Source organism: Sapajus apella, unplaced genomic scaffold (genome assembly GCF_009761245.1).
Source record: "Sapajus apella isolate SASKATOON/1434 unplaced genomic scaffold, GSC_monkey_1.0 scaffold3, whole genome shotgun sequence".
Taxonomy (NCBI): domain Eukaryota; kingdom Metazoa; phylum Chordata; class Mammalia; order Primates; family Cebidae; genus Sapajus; species Sapajus apella.
The window spans coordinates 56,603,236-56,625,963 of NW_022436943.1; the positions used below are offsets into that span (position 1 = coordinate 56,603,236).

At 48.6% G+C, this 22,728-nt stretch overlaps 1 protein-coding gene across 8 annotated transcripts in view; it reads right to left on the reverse strand.

Moving 5' to 3' along the window:
• The window catches only part of ST3GAL1 (ST3 beta-galactoside alpha-2,3-sialyltransferase 1), a 105,596-nt gene that overhangs the window by 32,425 nt on the left and 50,443 nt on the right, over window positions 1-22,728 (reverse strand). For 4 of the 8 annotated variants that reach the window (XR_004261566.1, XM_032254153.1, XM_032254086.1 and 1 more), the window contains exon 3: window positions 5,025-6,681. The gene's annotated coding sequence lies outside the window, so the exon portion shown is untranslated. Of the gene's footprint in view, window positions 1-4,935; window positions 4,991-5,024; window positions 6,682-22,728 lie in introns of all 8 variants that reach the window. The other 4 variants (XM_032254126.1, XM_032254116.1, XM_032254097.1 and 1 more) reach the window with 4 other exon arrangements.

Sequence of the window (22,728 nt, forward strand, 5' to 3'; positions counted from 1 at the left end):
ATTTTTCTTACGAATGCAGAGAATAAGCACAGGGTCTTCAGATTCAATTTCTATTTACAAGGCCCCCCACAATATGCCTGGGAAGCAATGTTCTTCCTGTTTTACAGGTAAGACATGCAGGCTGAGAGAGAGTAAGGGCCTTCTGACACGCGTGCCCTGGAATCTGTTCCAAGAATCTCATTCCTACTTGTTGACTGAGGCTCAGCTTCTGAAAGTATTGACTAAGGTTTCAAACTCTGAAAAGCTTGCTCTGAGCTCAGGCTTTGTGGACAAAAAGCAGTGAGATCTTACCCACTTTACAACATACCTGACCCAGGAATCTCATGTCTTCTGCCAGGATCCATGAAACACTAACAGGCTAATCTGTTAGTAGCAGCAGGATAAAAGCAAATCCCAGACCTTGCACCCTCTCCCGCCCTCCTGCGTGCTGTATTCTGCTCACGCCCCCACCTACCTGAAGCCTCCAGTGGGTTCCCGCCACACCCACAATGTAATCCAAGGCTTTCATCAAGGTCTGCAAGGTCCTACAGGAACTGGTCCCTGTCTACCCTCTGATTCCATTTTCCATGTCTTTTCCTTGTTCACTCCGTGGAGTTATGTCAGTCTCCACGCTATCCCTCAAGCAGGCCAAGCACAGAACCTACACACGGGCTATCTGAGCTGCCAGGAATGCTCTTCCCACAGGTAGTAAGGTCATTCCTCGCTACTATAATTCAGGATGCTGGGTCACATGGCAATGCCTTACAGAAATTGTCCCTGAGCCCTGATGTGTATGACCTCTGCATTTTAACTATTCTTTTCTGTGGGGAGTAGAAAAGTTCTTCTTCAAAGCTTATTTTCTTGTTAAAGAATCATAATAACAAATGTTAGAAATAATGGTCTCTTGTAAAGACTTTCTTCAAAGCCTTCTTGCTTTTCACCACTGATTCTTTGTTAAGACCCGTCCTATGTAGCTATTCCACAGGCTCAGAAGCATGTAGTACTCTCTATTTCCCTGTACTTTAACCGAGATATCTGTGCTGGACGTGCTCACAGTCATATCCCAGCTAACAGCCTATGCCCCTTGCTTACTTAAACTTTCTTTTTCTTCTCCATTGCTTTTACCTGTTTAGGAAAGTTTTAAGTTGTTAGCCAATCAAGTTTTAGTTTTAGATTGTCAAGTCTGCCTCCAGCCCACAGAGATCAGACACCACAGTAAGAAAGACCCCAAATGCGTAAAAGATAAATATGTCTACTTTTCCTTTGTTTGTTGTACTCTCATGGCAAGATGGCTAACAAGAGCACCCTTTCTGTGGAAAGTAAAGATTGCCTTGCTGAGAGATCCTTTGTCTTAGTGCTGATTTTTCTTTGTGGCACCGAGCATCTGTTTCCAACATTTTCCACATGCATGACTAGCTGACATTGCATACTTACATATAGCTGGAAAGATTCCCTATGCAACTAACTTTCTTGAACTCAAGGGCTTTCTTAGTTCCCTACTGTGTTCCCAGAACGATCCTACACTGTCTTTCACAATCACCTGGTAAGTAGGCATTATCCCCATTTTATAGAAGAGAAAACTGAGGCTAAGAGAAGTTCAGCAATTGCAATTTACCCAATTTTGCACTTAGCTCTTAGACACAGGATTCAAATCCAGATTTTTGCAAGGCTAATGCATTGTTTGGAAATACTCCTCCATGAGTTTCCTGCATGCCTACACATCTTGCTGGGTAGACAAAGAATGCAAGGCTCTGACTGCCCTGCACCTGGGTTGCGTTTGTAGCAACCAATACTGAGACATGCGGTAGATAGTGTCTCCCTCTGGGGCAAAAAGTTGGCACGCTTGCTGTCTGTTACCAAATGGTGGATCTCCCAAGCTCAGTGTGCCTGTCCAGTATCACAACCACTGCATGTGCAGGCATCTGTATGGGCCCTCTGCCTGCATGCCATGACACTTGGGGGTGAAGGGGAGCCGACACAAAAGCTCACGCTGCTTTTGAACTGTGAATAATAAAGTCAAGAACTCTCTGGAGTTTTACCAAATAGAGAAAGTGGTCAGGTTGAGCCTGAACTGCTGTGGATGGCACATGCTGTGTCTGACTCAGTCTTAGTACTCCCGGTACGCCCCTTGCCCCAGGCCCTCATAAGCACTTGCCTCAGGGATAGACAGACAGATGGATAACCCAATGATGCTGAATGATGATGGGCTTGCTGGCCAACCACTGAGCTGCCTGGTCTTTGGAAGGAAGCTGCAGGGCTGGGCTCTGAGTCCCACAGTGTGGGAGCTTTTTGAGCCTTTCTTACGAGAGCCCTTCAGGAGCTTACAGGCAGTAACCAGACAGAATTGCTTTCTGAGTATTATTTTTCCAGCAGAGTAAGATTCAGTTAATGCAAGGCTTAATAAATTCCTCTGAGCCCTGAGGAAAGAGAGACATTCTGCTATATCTGGAAATGAGTTTCTGGTTCTGCGGCCACAGGTCTCTGGTCAAGGAGAGGTAAGAATGTGCCCAGGCTCTGGTGTGAATGTCCAAGACGGGACCACCAAGGTACTGCCGCCCTTCCTAGGGCATCTCTTTGCTAAGAGCCAAGGGGTCTACAAAATAAAGGGGATGCTGACAGAAGCCCCTGTCCCCATACCTGGATGCTATCTACCTTTGAGGTAAAGGCTGTAGCATTTCCAGATCACAGAGGAGCACACAGAAGACATACCTTTCTGTTCCATTTTCTGAGTCTCAGGGAGGGGGTGTGACTTGCCCAAGGCTGTACACTGACCGAAGTGCCACAAAGATGAGACCACAGCACATAAAGAGGCACCTGGACCTGCTACGGGGCCCAGAGGTCTGGTTCATAGAGAGCCTGGAGCCTAGAAGTAACCTTCCTGGGAGGGGGGCCTGGGCCTCTGCTGGCCATAATGCGCTCGATCCTGAATGCCAGTGAGCTGACGCTCTGGGTCGTCCAGGCCAGGCACCCATGGCGGATGGGGCTGTTTTTCCCAAATACCACCCCTTTTCCGAGTTCTTTTTATAACTCACAAATATGTGTGAGCAAAATCAAAACAGAAAACAGAGTCACAGAAAACCTGTGGTCCCTAACTCCTCAGCACATCTCTTTCAGCACACCCACCTCTATGAGCTGCTCCCCTAGGAACTTAGCTGGCACCCACTACCACCCTGTGACGAAGGAGAGGACCTGGATCCACAGACAGGGGCCTGAGCCTAATGGCTGTGCCAAGACAGAGGTCTGTTAGCCTGTGCACCCTCGCCTGGCCCCCAGACTCCGCCTGCTGCACCTCCCTCCCTGAGCTCAGCCCAAGGTCAGCAGTGTAGTTTCCAAAACGATTTCTTCTCCTATTTCTGTGGTTTTTGAATCCAGGCCCCTGCTCTGCTTGGAAAGACGGGCCTGACAAGACGGGACTGCAGTGTGCTGAGAACTCACAGCCCTAGTTAAAGAAGGCATTTTGAGAATACATATAGAGCAAGAAGATGAAACCACTGCAAACTCCACCAAAGACAGAAATTGCGTGAAGAGGGTTAAGGATTAAGACAGGTAGTTTCCTATTAGAGATACACCTTTTTTCTGCCCCATGCAAATCTGATCTTTCTTGCTACACAACCCTCACCCCACTGCCACACTCTTGCGGACACTTGGAGTTGACTAAGAAAGGATATTAGAAGGGAGCAGGCACTGTGATGGTGGTGGAGGTGGGGGGTGGCAAACACCCAGACAATCAAACTCAAAGAGCATAATGGTACACCAGGCACACTCCCTGCCTCAGGGCCTTTGTACCTGCTGTTCCCTCTACAAAAACTGTTCCTACCCCGGAATCCATATGGCTTTCTCACTCACTGCATTCATGGTTCTGTCCAAATGCCCTCCTTGGAGAAGCCTTCACTAGTCACCCTAAAATAGCATCACTGTCTCCGCCACTTATTCTGCGGCATTTGCCTTCAGAGCCTTCATCGGGAACTAGTGTGCGACCGTGGAATGAATGTGTCTCTCTGACTTTCCCACCAGGAGGCAGGCGGTTCATCTGACTCCCTGACTGCTGTCTCCCTGCTCGGAGGAGTGGTAGGCCCTCAGCGAGCATCTGGGGACAGCAGGCAGAGCGCACTGTGAAACCGCAAAGCGCTCAGTACTCAGGGAGCAAAGATTCATTCTGATGTGTGCCTCCCAAGAGGTGCGGGTGTGGTTGTTTTTGGGCTCAGTGTCCTCATCTGGAAAATGGGATGATTATAACAGAACTTCCAATGAGCCCTGCCCGTGAACAGACAGGGCCATAGCTAGTGCAGGTGCCCTCTGATCTGTCGACCTCATGTTTGTAGGTTTGTTTTTTTTCCTAGCTGAGCTCTGCTTGCACCTGACCAAGCAGATCAACTGTCTTCAAAGAAAGGAAGGTAGAACTCGGCCCACAGACTTCCTTTGGCTTTTGCAAAAACAACAAAACCAAAAATACTACAAAACCACACCGTGTAACTATACAACCACCCGGAGCAGTGCTGAGTGAGGTTGCATCCTGCCTGCCAGCTCCTCTGTGGCTGAGGCAGGATGTGGGGCACACAGCTCACGAGGATGCATCCGGCCCCACTGTGGGCTCCCAGGGGTCTGGTTCTTAGAGATTGTGGAGCCACAGAGCAACCTTTCTGGGAGAATGGACCCAGGCCCCTGCCGGCCGTGGTGGACTCGATCCTGAACCCAGGTGTGCTGAATGAAGCTCCGGGTTTGTCCCAGCCACAGTACCCACTGGGGATGGGGCTGTTTTTCTCAAATGCTACCGACCTTCTGAATTCTTGGACCCAGGGGCCCTCTCCCTTCAATTCAGGAATCCGTGTGAGCACCATCAAAACAGAAAACAAAGTTGCAGTTCTCCTCTTTTTAAGGCAAAGAAAGCAAGGCAATTTAGAACATAGGTTCTGGAGTCAAAGAGAGCTGAGTTCGAATCCCAGCTCTGCCACTTACCGGATGTTTGACCTCAGTGGAGTCTCTTAACCTCTCTGAGCTTCAGCTTCTTCATCTGAAAAACAGAAGAAAATACTCAGGAAACTTACCATGGGGAGAGGGCCTGGGGAATCCATTAGACAGTTTCTGTCCCCTATTGGCTCAGATATACACAGTGAATGTTAAGTGCTCACGTGAAGCCTCTGAGCCCTTTCAAGCCTCTCAGTGTGCGAAGAGAAGACAGTCACCTAAGGAGCGCTGGATGGGAGCCAGGGGACCTAAGTGCAGAAACTTCCTGTCCCAAACTGCAAACAGAAAGCTCTGAACTGCATGATCTCTAAGGCCACTTCCTGTTGTAAAATGCTAAATTTGGAGAGCCTGCCCCAAAGAGTTTCAACCAACATGCAAAACACCGGAATAGGGGAGGAATGAGTCACAGGTCAGGTCCAGGAGCTCTTGCCTAAACCCTGAAGGATGAGGGTGGGTGGGGTAGACAGAAAATGAGAGGATGGCACACCCTTTCTCTGGGACCTGCTGCGTGCCCAGCACTGGATTAAGGTCTTTCACATGTATTATTTAGCCTCAGCCAGTCCCTTGGAGTGGCTCCAGCCTCGCCATCACACACAGGAGGAAACCCAAGCTTGGAGGTCGAGCAGCTCAGTGTCCCAAGGAGAGCAAGGGCAGAATGGGGACTGGAACCCAGGTCTGCAGGTCAAAGCCTGTTCTTACCCCACCCCCATCCCGAAGGAAGTGTGTGCACCCACAACAGGTCTGGGGACAGGTCACAGATCTCATTGGGCAGCGCCGGAGGTAGTTTGGAGTCTGGCATATTCTTCTCACTGGCAGGAAACAGACAGCTAGGCCTTTTGAAGGAGCAGAGAGACATGAATCTAAGACTCAAGATCAGAGCAGTGGTGTTGCCCTTGTTGTCACTGTCTTCCTAAATCCTGAATGAGAGGAAGGTGCTCAGCAGAGGGCAATAACAAATTATCACACCCCACCCATGGCTGGCAGCAGCTTGGTCACAGCTGCTTTTACTCCTGTCACCTGTAATGCACTTTCCCACCAGGCACAGGGATAAAAAGAAGATTCTGAGCCATCAAGACCACCTGGGCCTCTTTCTCACCCTCTCCCCGCGGTGCACCCATGCCCCATCAATAACGAATCACTCCGAGGCCCTCAGACATTAATATCACCGGGAAGCTCATGGGGGCTGAAGGAGGGAGGAGGTGCCTGGGGTGGGGCTGCCCTGCCTCTGACTCTCCACGTTAACAACTCGAAAGAGGCATTTTTTGTTTAATTAAAAGTAAAGAACTTTTCAGAACAAGCAACGCCTGCTGTGTGGGTCCTTTCTCCCCAGCGCTGCAGGGAAGGTTGTGGAGAGGAGACACAGCTTGGCATAACTAATGTCAGCTGGGCCAAGGCCAGTGATGCGGGCCAGGGCTCCGGAGCAAGACAGCCTGGGTCCAATGCCCAGCTCCGTCATTCTCTGGCTGTGCATCCTGCCAGGAGTCACTTCACCTCACTGTGCCTCAGTTTCCTCATCTGTAAAGAAAAAGAAGAATGGTGCCCACCTCCTAGGGTTGCCGAGAAGATTAAGAGGCTCAATGACTATATAAAGTGCTTAAAGCAGGTCTGGCGTGTCATCAGTGATCCCCTAGGGGCTGAGCGATCATCAGCATCATCATCTCCTTCTCCTCCAGGCCAGATGCTGCACTTCTCCTAAAAGGTATCCTTGTTCCTGTTTCCCTCATGAGGAAGTTCAGACTGAGGGGGTAAAAAATGCACTGAATTAGTCAGCATATGAGTCATGAATTAGCAGTGAGCTGGGAGGACGCCAAGAACTAACACCTGGTACTCTCCTTCCCGATGCTGCTGGGCTGAGACACACCAGGTGAGGGGGCTTGCACAGGCTCGGCTGTCCCCACGGCCTTTAATCTGTCCCTCCCCAGCTAACAGAGCTCTCTGCTAAACAAACGGCCTCAGACATCAATCTTCCTAATCAAGGCCAGATGTGGGAAAGGTAACATGAGTGCGGATGGAAAAATCCGCATGGGGTTTCTCAGTGTTGCCATGGAATCCCAAGAGGTCACCCCAAGCCTGAGTGGTTCCGTGTCCGTGGGTGGCTACTCAAGAGCAGGAAAACACTCAGGCCCCTAGGCATGACCCAGAAACTGCCCCAGAGACAGGCAGTGAGAGGAAGTTCTCCTACGCCCCTCCAGCCCAGCCCTATCCGGCAGGGTCATCAGGTGCTCTCTTGGGGCGGGAACAGTAGCTGTGGGAGGGGGTTTGGAGAAGTACCATCAGTTTGGAGTCTATAAGAATGTTTCTGTAAAAGAAATAATCTCTCTGGCCGGGCGAGGTGGCTTATGCCTGTAAGCCAGCACTTTGGAAGGCTGAGGTGGGCGGATCAATTGAAGTCAGGAGTTCGAACACCAGCCTGGCCAACATGGTGAAACCCATCTCTGCTAAAAATACAAAAATGAGCCAGGTGTGGTGGTGGGCAACTGTAATCCCAGCTACTCAGGAGGCTGATGCAGGAGAATTGCTTAAACCTGGGAGGCAGAGGTTGCAGTGAGCAGAGATCACACCATTGCACTCCAGTCTGGGTGACAAGAAATTTGAAAAGTTACTCCATTCTTACACGAGAGAGAGAGAGAGAGAGAGAGAGAGAGAGAGAGAGAGAGAGAGAGACCAGAAGGCACCATCTACATATGCACAGAAGAAAGCCACATGAGGACAAATGAGAAAGCAGCCGTTTGCAAGCCAGAAAGACAGCCCTCATCAGAAACCAACCCTGATGACACCTTAATCTTGGGCTTCCAGCATCCAGATCTGTGAGAAAATAAAATTCAGTTGTTTAAGCCACTGAGTTTATGATATTTTGTTATGGTAGCTTTAGCAAATGAATGCAAGGCTGTAGTATCATCCCCATTTTGTGGATGAGGAAGCTGAGGCCCAGTGTGGGGAAGCACCTTCCTGAAGGCCAAATGACTACAACTATTTTTTTTTTTTTAAGATGAAGTCTCGCTCCGTCGCCCCGGCTGGAGTACAGTGGTACGATCTCAGCTCACTACAACCTCTGCTTCCTGGGTTCAAGCGATTCTCCTGTCCCAGTCTCCCAAGTAGCTGGGATTACATGTGCATGCCACCATGCCCAGCTAATTTTTTGTATTTTTAGTGGAGATGACATTTCACCATGTTGGCCAGGCTAGTCTCGAACTCCTGACCTTGTGATCTGCCTGCCTTAGCCTCCCAAAGTGCTGGGATTACAGGCATGAGCCACTGTACTCGGCCACTATTTCTAATTAAACATATTTTAAATGTAAAATACAAGTCCTCAGCTGCACTCATTAATTAATGAGCATTACTAATTAAATCAACCAAATTAATTAAAATTGAAAAGAAATTTTTTCGGTGTACCTCACTGAGTTCCAGTTTTTCATCTGTAAGATGAGAACAGGACTGACCTGCTGGGGTCCTTGTGAGGCTCACACAAGACAACACCAATCATGGGCCCCACATCATCATGACTGGGCATCCCCTGCAATGATAGTGCCTCATTGGCTTTCTTTCTCCTTTGGCAACCCCTCCCAATTCCTGGCATAAATGAGGTGATCAGGAAATGGATGTTTGAGTCCCCCGGTGAATCCCGAGGCAGTTGAAAGAAGGCAAGCACACAGTTCCTCAGGTGCACCAGCTACATCAACTGCTAACAGTCTCATGTGGCCAGTGGCTACTGACCTGGACAGTAACGACATAGAGCATTTCATCACTGGGAAATTTCTATTGGAGATCGCTGACCGAGAAGGAGAGAGCACAGGGTGTGGGCGAGACTGACTTGCATTAATCCTTGTTCTACTCCTCCTGGGTTACTGTACCTCACTGAGTTCCAGTTTTTCATCTGTGAGATGAGAACAACAGGACTGACCTGATGGGGTCCTTGTGAGGCTCACACAAGACAACACATACAAAGTGACCCGCCCAGCTTGGGCATGTGGCAAGAGCTCCCAAAATAAGAGCTAATATTTTTAGGTATTGAGCAAATAAACGGCAGATATGCTTTGTATTGCAGTGGGAGATGTGGTGGGCAATCTTTAGAGACAGGATTGGTTGAAAAAAAATTGGTGAACTGCAGAGGGAGCTCAAAACCCAGGTGTACAAGTTGGGCCTTGACCCAGAGACATTTGGGAGCCTCAGAAGATTACAGGCAGCAGGAAGGAAAGGCAGGAATCCAAGAATTCCACATAAGAAGCGTGTTCTGGACTCTGGAGTCCAGGGAGTTTGGTGTTTCAATCAGACTCCAGGTGACAGTAGGGAAGAGAAATGGGTGTGCCTCCATGCTGTTGGGGAAAGACGCATATCTTCAACTCCACTACTCATCAGTAGGGGAAGCTACAGAAAACGGTTCCTTGACTTCCCTCTTTGTTCCCTGAAGTCCTGCAGTGCTTAAGGGGCTTCTTGGAGAAAGAGAAAGACCAGAAAGACACAGTCTCGTGATGCCTCTTCTCCTGCACCCCTGCTCATGGAGATGGCAGGGAAGAGCATAGGCTTTGGCCCAGGAGGGCTGGCTTTGAGTCCTGGCACTGCCATTCGTAGCTGTGTGGCCCCGGGAAGGTATTTCACCTCTGCCAGCCACAGCTTCCACCTGGCAGGCACGGGCATCATGAGGCCCATCCCTCGGGGTTGCCAGGAAAGTTAGATGAGATAATATAGGCTGAGTTTCTTGAAGAGTTCCTGGCACACTCTAGGGACATGAAGAAAAGAAGACCCATTGCTTCTTTCTTCTCCAGGCTGGCCCAGAGGATGAGCAGGAAACCTGAGCAGTGTGGAGGGGCAGGGGATGGTAATCACGAACCGCTGGACTTTCCTTAGGTAGCAAATTACGCCCGGTGACCCTCGGAGCCACTTCGCCTGGAAAGGCAGGTTTCAGGTTTTTGTTTTCTTCGCTGGGATCAGGCTACCTGGAAGGTGTTGGGTCCCTACAGAGTAGATGCTGCTGGCACTCTGCCCAGCGGCCTCTTCTGGCTGGGACGACACCCTTTGGCTGCTGTGACTATTGGCTGCTGGCAGCTCACAACAGTCCCTTGTTCCAGAGAACTGCCTCTGGCTACACAGGAGCTGCCTCCACTGGGAGGTACCCACCCTCTCACTCCCCACACCCCAGGCAGTCCACAGACAATGAGGGAGGGACGTGGGGTTACACAGGGCTGGCCTCCTTTGCCTTTTCCTTTGATTTCCCCTGCTGATGATAAGTACTAGAGTTGAAAATTGTATCTTTCCCCAACAGCAATGGAAGCACACTCATTTCTCTTCCCTACTGTCACCTGGAGTCTGATTCAAACACCAAACTCCCTGGACTCCAGAGTCCAGAACACGTTTCTTATGTGGAATTCTTGGATTCTTCTTTCCTTTCTGCTGCCTAGAATCTTCTGAGGCTCCCAAATGTCCCTGGGTCAAGGTCGAACTTTTAGGTTTTTGGCACAGCATCATGGTGCCATTTGTGTCTGGGTTGGCTATGGGATCAGGCTGAAGGTTGACTCTAGCTGGGAGTACAACCCTGCTCAGCAGCTCCCTGGCTTAGCCCTGTGTTTCCCCAACCCTTTCCCTGAAACACTTCCTCTGCAATCCACATGCATGGAATCCCAGCCTCAGGCTCTGTGGGGAGGGAACTGAGATCCTTGAGTGAGGCTGGTCTGCCCAGTGACTGTAAGGAAGAGACGACCTCAGAAGTAGGGCACTTGCTCAAGTTCAGAGACCTTCGTCAAGAGCAGAGAGGATCCTCAACAACCAGTGGGTCCAGACTCTTGGCTTTTGTGAGAAACCAGAGCCATTGGTCATTTAGTAAGGACTCGTTGGGTCCCTAGAATGTGCCAGGTCCTCTTTGGGATACAGGAGATACAATGCTGAGTGAAATATATAGTCCCTTTCTCTGAAACCTTGTGCATCATACAAAACAGTGCAGATAATGGTAAATGCTTTTGCACAAAATCCCATGGGACTTGGAGGCAAGCAGAAATGATGCAAGTATGAAACTCAAGCTGGCTGCCTGCTGTGCTGAGTAATGAAGTCCCTTGTCTCTGATCCAGGAAGCTCCTGTCTTCTGCCAGCATCTGTCAGCAGGCTAATTTGTCAGCTTGCAAGTAGTGAGACATCTCAGGCTTGTCACAGTTATTTGCAGTTACTAGCCTCATGTGACTGTTTCCAATTAAAATCAAATTTTAAAATGCAGTTCCTCAGATGCACTCATTAATTAACTAATTAGTGCTACTAACTAAATTAGCTATTCAGTAAAATAATTAGCTAATTAACTAAAATTGAATGAAATTTAAAGCACAGTTCCTCAATTGCACGAGCCAAATTTCAAGTGCTTTCTTCAGAGAAAGTAGCCTCATGCAGTGAGCCGCTACTGAACTGGATGGTACAGATATCAAACATTTCCATCACTGGGAAAGTTCTGGCCAGGCGAAGTGGCTCATGCCTGTAATCCCAGCACTTTGGGAGGCCGAGGCGGGTGAATCACCTGCTGTCTGGAGTTTGAGGCCAGCCTGGCCAACATGGTGAAACACTGTCTCTCCTAAAAATACAAAAAATGAGCCAGGCTTGGTGGCATGCACCTGTAATCCCAGCTACTTGGGAGGCTGAGGCAGGAGAATCGCTTGAACCCAGGAGGCAGAGGCTGCAGTGAGCTGAGATTGCTCCATGGCACTCCAGCCTGGGCAACAAGAATGAAACTCCATCTTAAAAAAAAATTGCACTGAAGAATGGCTCTTCACACTTCTCTCTAGAAAATTCTCCTGGTTTGCCTCTGTCCCTAGGAAACCGCACCACACACCTGTCCTCAGTGGACTTCCCAGGTCGGGCCTTTCGAAAAAGAGTTTCAACACCTGAAGATAAATCCTCAGGGATAAGCCAATGAGTGGCCTTTTGAACACCAGCTCTGCTTCCCAAAGTGCTTCTCTGGGCACAGTGTGCAGGCACCTGTGAGACACGAGGCCAGTAAATAGGCCATCACCCCTTCACCTCACATCACGTGAAACGCGGGCTACCGGAGGCTCAGAGAATACCGCTCACATCGTTATAGAGGAACTCAGGCAGAGTGAGCTTTCAGAGAAAGAGAGCAGGTCCACTGGGTCCGCGCCAGGCAATTCTGAACCAGTGCTAAAGCATTTGGACCCTCCGTCTTCTCTTTTGTAAAATGGGAATGCAAAACGTAGGAATGGATTGAAATTTTCAGTTTAAAATGCAGTTCTTCAGTTGCACTCATTAACTAATTAGTGCCACTAAGTTAGCTAATTAATTAAAACAATTAGCTAATTAATTAAAATGGAATAAAATTTAAAGCATTACTTCTCAGTTGCACCAGCCCAGTTGCAAGTGGACTTACAAACTCCATGCATACTCTGAGCAGTATCTGGTCTTCTCATAATTACTGACAGCATCAGGTGCCCGGATCCAGTGGTCTTCCTCTACCCGTGGCAGCCACCACAAGCTGAGAACAGCAGAGACTCAGCGCAAACTCCATCTCGGGGAAGGACAGGGAATGAAGCAGGCATCTGCGCCAGCCAGTCTTTGGCCCTTTTTTTCTAAGTCCTCACACTGTATGATTCATGCAAATAACCAGTGACCTTTTCAAATAGGATTTTAAATGATAAACAGAAGTGCTCGTAGCCATAGCAGATAGAGGGCAAAGAAACGAAAACCTCGTCATTTTCCTTCTTTAAATCTCCAGCATTATCTAGTGCCCAAATTAAATCCTTGTGATACATTTGCACATTTTGGCAGTAAATACTCATCTCGTGGGTTTTAAAAGATCAACAAACACATTTTGAAAATTCTTATCAAGCCAAAGCTTGCTAAGGACAGAAAAACAAGGTTATCTGGGCTTGGGGGCTTTAATTAACAGTGCTTACTGGGAGGCAGATAGGTATTAAATCTGCAGTCCTTGCAAAAGTAGCAAAGACTAGTATAACGGAATTGTTCCAGCACATCTAATAACAGAAGGGTGGTTGTGTTTATTGAACACCTACTATGTGACTGGCACTTGGCCCACAGTAGCTAACACTTCCTAACTATTTAGATGTGCACTCTTTTAGACACTTAATATGGATGAAGCCATTCTTCCAAACAATCTATTATTAGGTGCCTTAACATCACCCCATATTTATGCAAGCACAAAGAGGTGAAGTCATTTGTTCCAGGTTACACAGCTAGTAGGCAGCAAAGTCAGTAACTCAAACCTAGGTCACCAGGCTCTGGAGTGACGCCAACATGTCACATCAACACACACTACCTAAGTTGCCTCACTCCAGCTTCACTACAGACCTTTTGAGTCACATACTGTGTTAGGGTTCTCTAGAGGAACAGGACTAATAGGATAGATGCATATTTAAAGGGGAGTTTATTAAGGAAAATTGACTCACATCGTCACAAGGTAAAGTCCCATGATAGGCCATCTGCAAGTTGAGGAGCAAAGAAACCAGGGCTGGATCAGTCCTAGACCCAAAACCTCAAAAGAACAGGAGCTGACAGCACAGCCTTCAGTATGTGGCCAAAGGCCTGAGAGCCCCTGGCGTAGGCCTAAGAGTCCAAAAGCTGAAGAACTTGGAGTCCAATGTTCGAGGGCAGGAAGCATCCAGCATGGGAGAAAGATGGAGGCTGGAAGACTGAACCAGTCTAGTCCTTCCATGTTCTTCTGCCTGCTTTATCCTAGCCTCGCTGGCAGCCGCTTAGATGGTGCCCACTCAGATTGAGGATGGGTCTGCCTCTCCCACTCCACTGACTCAAAGGCGAATCTCCTTTGGTAACACCCTCAAAGACATACCCAGGAACAATACTTTGTATACTTCAGTCCAATCGAGTTGACAATATTAACCATCACACATACCATCATCAGTGGAGGCCACTGAAAGGCGAAGGGCCTGTCCCAGGTCCCATGGCCAGCTGTGCGTCTGTGAGTCTGCACAGGGTTGGTCCAGACACAAGCCTGTTTCTCCAGTATGTCATGAGAACAAGCTGAAGGTGAGGAGGGATGGGGAGAACTCCCATCTGACCCTTTCACACTCAGAAAACCCTTTGCAAAACCAGTTGGGCTTTTGAGTTTATCATTAAAGTTATAGGATAGGAAAATTGTATCTTAAATGCAGCAGTGGGTTTAAGAACATCTTTGAAACAGCATTCAAAGAAAAGGGTAAAGGAGCTAAGTGTAAAATTCCCATATGATTCCTTAAAATCGGACCTGACAATCCAGTCCGTGGCAGGGTCCAGATCGCAGGGGAGGGGAGGAAGAGGCCTGATGCTTCCATGGAAGGAATTTGGGGGGGCGTGTCGTCACTTGGGGTCATACTGGGACTGACAAAGATCAGGTGGTTGGCGAACACGTCTCTCAAGACACAGTGGGCCCAGTGTCCTCTGAGAACACAGTCATCAAAGTGCAGAGAATAAAAATCAGAGGAGAGGCACAGGACGAGGGGATGCCCCTCTGGAATGCCACGCCCAACTCCAGCCCCTTGAAGAGTTTCCCCCAGGCCTGGATGCCTCTGCCTTGACTTGTGACTCTGCCCCTGCCTACAGCAGTGCCCACTCTCGCCTCTTCTCCTGGGGACTACTTCCGTCACTGCTCATCAGTGCCGGGGACTTACACGTACACCGCTTTTGAGTACTTTTCCTTTTCTCCAGTTTTTTGTTTTTCTTTTATTTAATTTTGGAGTGGGAAGGCCCCCCCATATTTATATAGAAGAAAAGACTGAACCCATCAGAAATGCGAACGTCTGTGTACACAGTGTCCACGGCTGCTCTCGTGCTGTGATGGCACGGTCAGGTAGATGGAAGCGAGACAGCATGGCTCTCAAAGACTAAAATATTTACCATCTGATTCCTTCTAGAAAAAGTTTTTGGCCATGTGCGGTGTCTCATGCCTATAATCCGAGTGCTTTGGGAGGTTGAGGTGGGTGGATCACAAGGTCAGGAGTTCAAGACCAGCCTGGTCAACATGGTGAAACCCTGTCTCTATTAAAAAAAAATAGCCAGGCATGGTGGCTAACACCTGTATAATCCCAGCTACTTGGAAGGGCAAAGGTAGAAGATTTCTTGAACCTGGGAGGCAGAAGCTGCAGTGAGCTGAGATCACGCCACTGTACTCCAGCCTGGGCAATACAGCAAGACTCCGTCTCAGAAAAAAAAAAGAAAGAAAAAGTTTTTGACCCCTGTGCTAAGAGATTAAATGCCATGAATGACAGTGCAAAATTAATGGCAAACCAGGAAGCATCTATTCAGCCCATGTCGGGCACCTGGCTAATATCTGTAATAAACACAAAGAGCTCTCGCAAAATGATCACAAACGCACACAATGCAAATTTTTTAAATAGTAGATAAAAGGCAAATCAATATTGAAGGAATGCACACGACCAATAGGCTACGAAGAGCAATTCTACTTCACTAATAATCAAAGCAACACAGATGACAAAGATTGGTCCCTTCTTACTCATGGGGATCTAAGATTAACACCAATGCCCCACCCCTCATTCATTCTTCACAGGACCATTTCCCACCCAGTACAGGAAGCTCCCTGGCCACAGGTAGTGGGTACTGTTCGTTCTGGTTTTAGGATCCCTACATGAGCTCAGAGTGGACCAGTGTCACAGCTATTTACTCTCCGTCATATCTTCAGCAAGGAACCTGGGGCAGGAGCTCCTTCCATGCTGTGGAAGAGAATGGAACAGGCAGGAATCACGAGGGTAAGGGCGGGCTGAGGTTGCCCGGCTCCCATGGGATCCTGTGCTCCCATCTCACAGCCACCAGTCCTTTCCTGGGGAACACCTCTACTCCACTGCATGCTCTTTGTGGGATGGCAAATGCATAGGCTGCCCTCCCATGATGGAAGCAAGGGCTCCCTAGAAGCTCCTGGTACTCCTGCATTCTCAGGCAATGAGATTCCATCCTGCGGCTTGACTTCCAAGCAAATAAGCAAGGCTACATGGAAGGGGGTATCCTGCCATCCCGGGGCACTAGGTGGGGAAGGCCGGAATCCAGACATGGCATGGGTCTGCCTGCTGAGACCCTCGAGTCTCCTGGGTCCCTGGCCTTTCCCGTTCAGGGTTCTAGGTTTTCAGTTCCATCCTGTGGGGCACCCACAGCTTCCAAGGCGGGAGGGAAGCAACACTGTACATTCCATATAGCTCCCCCCACACCCCGGCTGATGCCAAGCCCTCTGGAGAGTCTACCTCCCTCTCTCTGCCCAGACAAACCCTACTCATATGCCACAGCCCAGATGACCTGTGCCGCCTTTCTTGCTGTCTTTGGGGTGATCCAACTCCCCCACCCTCTGCCAGCTTCTTCATTTTCTGGACCTCTCTGCTCTCCTGTCATGGTCCCAGGCTTAGTAGAAAGGCCTGCCTCTAGGGACGAAGTCCTCTCTGCCATCTTGCAGGAGAGCGTCCTCCCATGCCATGCCCCAGGCAGCCTCCTGGGTCCATGCCCTGCTCCTGGCAGGATCTGGGGCCCTCTCTGCTTTGCGCTTCTGCCTTCTCCTTTATTCTGTTTCAGTCATGTCAGCTCCGGATATCATTTGGATCTCTGTCCCCTCCAAATCTCACCTTAAAATGTGATCCCCAGTGTTGGAGGCGGGGCCCTGTGGGAGGCGTCTGGGTCATGGGAGCAAATCCCTCATGAATGGCTTGGTGCTGTCCTTGGGGCAATGAGTGAGTTCTCATTCTACTAGTTCTCGAGGGTTCTCACGGTTAAAAGAGCCCCTCCAAATGTGGTTTTGGCCCTTTTCCATCAAGTTTTTCCTAGTAGCTATTACATTTCTCCTCTTCGACCTAGAAACCTTCCTGCTATTACCCTTGCCATGAGTTTTCTAGACAAGCAACCTAAAATTAGCAATTAGCACAGCTCTCATACTAATTATCATTTTAATCCCAGGTCTAGCCTATGAGTGAGCCCAAATGGAGTTAGAATGAATTGAACCGGTAATTAGTTTAAACCAAAACAAATGATTTCAACTCATTTGATTATGATAAATCATGATTACCAAATATCCTCTATTTATATAAATATTACCTTAGCTTTTATTATGTCTTTTTTTTTTTTTGTTTTAAGGCAGTGTCTTGCTCTGCTGCCCAGGCTGGAGTGCAGTGGTGCAATCTCGGCTAACTGCAACCTCTGCCTCCCGCCTCTCAGGTTCAAGTGATTCTCCTGCCTCAGCCTCCCAAGCAGCTGGGACTACAGGTGCCCACCACAATACCCAGCTAACTTCTGTACTTTAGTAGAAACGGGGTTTCTACTAAGCCCACCAGGCTGGTCTTGAACCCCTGACCCCAGGTGATCCACCCGCCTCAGCCTCCCAAGCGCCAGGATTCTAGGCATGAGCCACCGTGCGGGGCCTTATGTCTTTAATGGGGGTAACAGGCTATTGCTCCTCGCTGCTATGCCTCGAAGGTATAAGATGACCAATATTTATCATAAGCACTCTCCCCTCTCTCTTTCTCCCTCTCACTCCAAGGGGCATGCCAGCTCCCCTTCTTCTGCCACAACTTGAAGCCTCCTAAAGTCCTCACAAAAAGCAGATGCCAGTGCCATGCTTTTTGTACAGCCTGCAGAAATGTGAGCCAAATAAACCTCATTTATTTATAAATTACTCAGACTCAGGCAATCCTTTACAGCATCGCAAGAACGGACTAATACACTCCCATCCGTTCTTGAATCTCCAAGCTCATTTCTGCCCCAGGGCCTTTGCACCTGCTGAATTTTCTGGCTCCCTCCTGTCATTCTTGTTCCAGCTCAAATGTCGTCCTCAGGGAGGAAGAATATAAGGCCCAAACCGGTTTACATTTCTCTAGCTGTTTTCTTGGCAATTTAGATCCATCCATTCAACCAGAGTCTCACAGTAGCTCTGTGAGGCTGGCAGGGAAGTAACTATAAAAGTGGCCAGCCCAATGTCACAGCTAAAATCCTGCAAGCTGGGACCGCTTACAGCCCTCATAGCTCTAAGCCCACGTTCATTTCCTAAGTCAAGTGGCTGATCACAAAGAAGAATCAACATCCCTCACTGATGGTGAGATTTTACAGGCAGGCTCTCTAAGAACACCAGGTCAAGGGCAAGAGTAGCATCCTTAAATCAGACTCCAGGCGTCCAGCTGGAGGGACCCTTCAGAAAGAGACAGAGTTGATCTTTGCACCTTCAGGGTGAACGTGTTAGCTCAGCAAACATACAAACCACTTTCCCTGGGCAGAAACAGTGCCTTGGCAGCTTCCTGCCCACTGGCATGAGAGCTGTTTTCCTTCTGGTTGGCAGGTCAGAATTTGCCCTGTGCCAAGTTCCTGGTTAGGGCTTTACTGAAACCATGATGGGGACATTTTCAGTAACACAGTGGCTGGACAGTCCCATGGATGAGGGCCAGCAGCCCCAGCTCTTCTCTGGATGCTGCTGTTTCAAGCTGTGTGACCTTGGGCAAGTCCCTTTACTCCCCTAAGCTTTAGTTCCTGCCTTGAATAAAGGTGCTGGGGAAGAGCTCGCCAAACTGGTGGGCAACACACTCAGACTTGTGCACTTTTTTTTTTTTTTTTTTTGAGATGGAGTCTCGCTCTGTTGCCCAGACTGCAGTGGTGCAATCTCGGCTCACTGCGACCTCCACCTCCAGGGTTCAAGCGATTCTTTTGCCACAGCCTCCCGAATAGCTGGGACTACAGGTTTGTGCCAACCCACTAGGCTAATTTTGCATTTTTAGTAAAGATGGAGTTTCACCATGTTGGCCAGGCTGGTCTCAAACTCCTGACCTCAAGTGATCTGCCCACTTCGGCCTCCCAAAGTGCTGGGATTACAGACCTGAGCCACCGTGCCCAGCCCAGACTTGTGCACTTTATGTCAGTCACTAACTCCCTGGGGACTTCTGGAAAGTCCTTAACTGCTGAGCCTCAGTTTCCCAACATGTCAAATATTGGGCTAAATCAGAGGTATGAAAACAGTTGCCCACATTTATTTTTGTCTGCACTAGAGAGTAAGACAAAACTTCGAATTAGCTACAATCATCAGAAAGTCTTACCTAAAAATCTAGAGTTCTGACTACCTTTAGAAAAGGTGGGGTAAGATCCAGGGACCCTGGGCTCACATCGTCAGCCACACTAGGCACCCCTGGCCATACAGGGGCTGAGCGGCAGCCTTCTCCTTTGCTTGGCACCTGGTCAGTTTTACAACTCACTGCAGACCCCACTGCTCTCTACTGTCCTGCCCAGATGTTTCAACCCATTTGTGTTACCCACATGGCCCCTGGGGATATATGAGACTGACTCCTGGGCTAAGTGCTCCAACAGTTTCCTCTGCTCCTACTGTCCATGACTTGTCTGATACTCACATGCCACCAGACGCTGCCTGCCATCTCCTAGAGTAGTCAGTGGAGGACTGACCAGCTTGAGGCTGGGTCCTATAGGGCTGCCTTCCACTGCCCTGCTAAGGGAGAGGCCCTGCCTCTGCCAGGATTCCAATCCCCCAGTCAGGACAAAGATGGCAGCCTCCAAAATGCACCAATCAGCCACCAGCCGTGTGAAGCGCTCTGCCGTGGCTGCAGCCTCCTGTAATTACCTGCTACGTGTAATAAAGGCCCCACTTAGGAACCTTAGAAAGGACCGTGGAAGGAGAACTTTTTCCTTGGTAATTTCTTAATCAGAAAATTTCAGGGTTGGAAAAGGCTTTTAAAAGGGCATCTGGACCAACCCCTCATTTGACGCTTGAATCTCCTCCAGTGAGACTGACACATGCCAATTGGTCAATGACTTCAGGTTTGCTCAGCACTGCTGGGAATACAAAGATGCAGCAGGCATAGCTCCATCCAGGGGTCTTCTAGGCTTGCAGGCTGGTCAGGTAAAAAGTGACAAGGAAGGACTGCAAGAACTCTAAAACCAGAAAGCTACCATTTGCTCGGCCGTACGATGCACCAAACACTTTGAATAAATTATCCCACCTAATTCTCAAGAAAAGTCTTCCAGAAAGTACTATTTTAAATCTGCAGCTTGCAAGTAAGAAGCTGAGGCTCAGAGAGGTTAAGGCCCTTGGTTAAGGCCACACAGCCTGTAGGTGCTGGAGCAGACTCTGATCCCAGCAGTGCAAGGCTCTGGAGGAGAATTTGTAACCATGACCTCAGCCTGCTATTCTACAAGGGCAGCCCATGGAAGGAAGAGGGGAGGCCTGAGATTAGAGCCTCTCGGAGGTGTAAATGTCTGTCTATGTTAAATTCTGAAGGGTAAACAGAAGAGACGCGGAGGTCAGGGTGGGGTGGGGAAAGGGAGGACGGAGGGGCCTGGCTGAGGGCAGGCAGGGCAGGCATGGAGGTCTAGGGCCTCATTAGAAATCAGAAATGCAAATGAAAACAGAATGAGACATCCTTGGCACCTATTAGCCTGGCAAAAATTAGAAGGCACTGTGATGCCAAGAAGGCACTGTGATGCCAGGTGTTGGCAGGCATGTGCAGACGTGGGACCTCGTGCCCTGCCAGTGATAGTGTGGACTCATCAGCCACACTAGGTGCCCCTGGCCGTACAGGGGCAAGTTACACACAGGCACACCCTAGGCCCCAGCAGTCCCATTCCTGGGCAAATACTAGAGCTGTGCAAGCTATTGAGCAAATTCTAGAATGCTCTTATGTATGTTAAAGGAAGAAAAATTATGTTTCACAAAGAATTTAAAATAGCATAAGGGAAATGTTCTATTATAATGTCAAGCTGGCAGGAGTCAGGAAGTAAATGGGATGACAGCAGTCACCTTTCCATAACAGAATTACCTGGGAGGTGTCCGAGAGATACATGCCAGGCGCACATTAAGAACTCAGTGAAGGAGGCCAGGCTCAGGAGCGCAGGCCTGTAACATCAGCACTTTGAGAGGCCGAGGTGGGTGGATCACTTGAGGTCAGGAGTTCGAAACCAGCCTGACCAACATAGCGAAACCCCATCTATACTAAAAAGAAATAAATACAAAAATTAGCGGGACACAGTGGCACTTGCCTGTAATCCCAGCTACTCGGGAGGCTGAGGCATGAGAATTGCTTGAACCTGGGAGGCAGAGGCTGCAGGGAGCTGAGATCGCACCAGTGCACTCCAGCCTGGGCGAAAGAGTGAGACTGTGTCTCAAAAGCAAAACAAAATAAACAAAAAGAACCCAGTAAAGGAATGCGGGCAAGTAGAGTTACTTCCAAGCATCATATTTGGGACCTCTGAGCAGGGCTTTACAATCTTCCCCACTCATCATTCTTTCAGCCCGCGCATGTTACTGAGCAGCTGCAATGAGCCAGGTAACGTTTTGGGGGGGCTAAGCCTACAGCAGGGAACAAACGGATAAAGGGAGCTGAAATTCTAGAGGAGACAGAGACTATGTGAAGAAATGAGTAGGGGTCAGCCTATAGGGAAGAGCGCAGAGGAGGGGCTGGAGCCAGGGCAGCGTGCAGCGGGGCGTGGTGTACACAGCACCTGCCCACACGCTGCTTGGTGTATATTCCACGGTGAATTCCATCTTGCTGGAGGCAGTCCCCTCTACTGGCACCACAGATGTTTCTGCGTCTTGACACTTCTGCCTTCAAAATGCTCCTATTTGTCCCAGTTTCAAGTGAAACAATTTAGATCATCGGGACTCCTATCGTATCCTACAAGTCACCAAGAAAAGATGTTGGGTATGGGCCCACCTAGGACCTTTTCTGAATCGGGAGTTCATGGGTTTGGATTCCTGTTCAGCAGAAACACGAGCCCCCTGAAGGGAAGCAGGGTCCCTGACAGCCCACTCCATCACAGCCTCCAGTCTAGAACAAAAGGACACTCACTGGAAGCATCAAAAGCCTCAAAAAGTGCTCTCTGCTTCTACCTTATATGTAATTCCCCTTTTAGGAATCTAGTACAGGAAATGGCTCAATGTGCAGATGTGCAGTCCTGAGCTCAAAGATGTTTATCATGTTCTTTTTTATGTTTTTTTTTTTTTTGAGACAAAGTCTCACTGTGCCACCCAGGCTGGAGTGTAATGGCACAATCGCAGCTCACTGCAACCTCCGCCTCCAAGTTTCAAGCAACTCTCATGCCTCAGCCTCCTAAGAAGCTGGGATTACAAGTTTGCATCACCACATCCAGCTAATTTTTGTATTGTTAGTAGGGACGAGGTTTTGCCATGTTGGCCATGCTGGTCTCAAACTCTTGACCTCAGGTGATCCCCCCACCTCAGTTTTCCAAAGTGCTGGGATTATAGGTATAAGCCACTGTGCCTGGCCTATCATGTTATTTTTAATAGCAAAATGTTAGAGAGCTTCTCCTGCATGCTCCACGTTAAGGAAATCATTAAATAATCATGATATGTTCAAATATCTGTTACAGGACAGAAATTTCTCAATCATCAATAATGCTCAAGAAGAATTTTAAATAACATGGAGGAATATCTGCTACACTGTTAAATTGGAAAAAAAATACACAAAGAATTTCAGAATCATAATTCCAATTTTAGTATATTTTAACCTAGAGGAACCAAAATACTGTGAAATAAAACACTATAAACTATTAAGAAAGGTCTTTCTGGGAGAGGTGGTTTCTGTGGTTTTGCTGTTTTTGTTTTGGCCTTTGTACTTTTCTCTGTTTTCAGGATTTGTTTCAGTGGTCATGGGCTACTTTTTTATTCTAAAATGAAACTTCCAAACAAACAAACAACCCTTAAAAAACGTGGTGCTGGCTGGGCACAGTGGCTCACACCTGAAATCCCGGTACTTTGGGAGGCCGAGGCAGGTAGATCACAAGGTCAGGAGTTCAAGACCAGTCTGTCCAAGATGGTGAAACCCCATTCTACTAAAAATA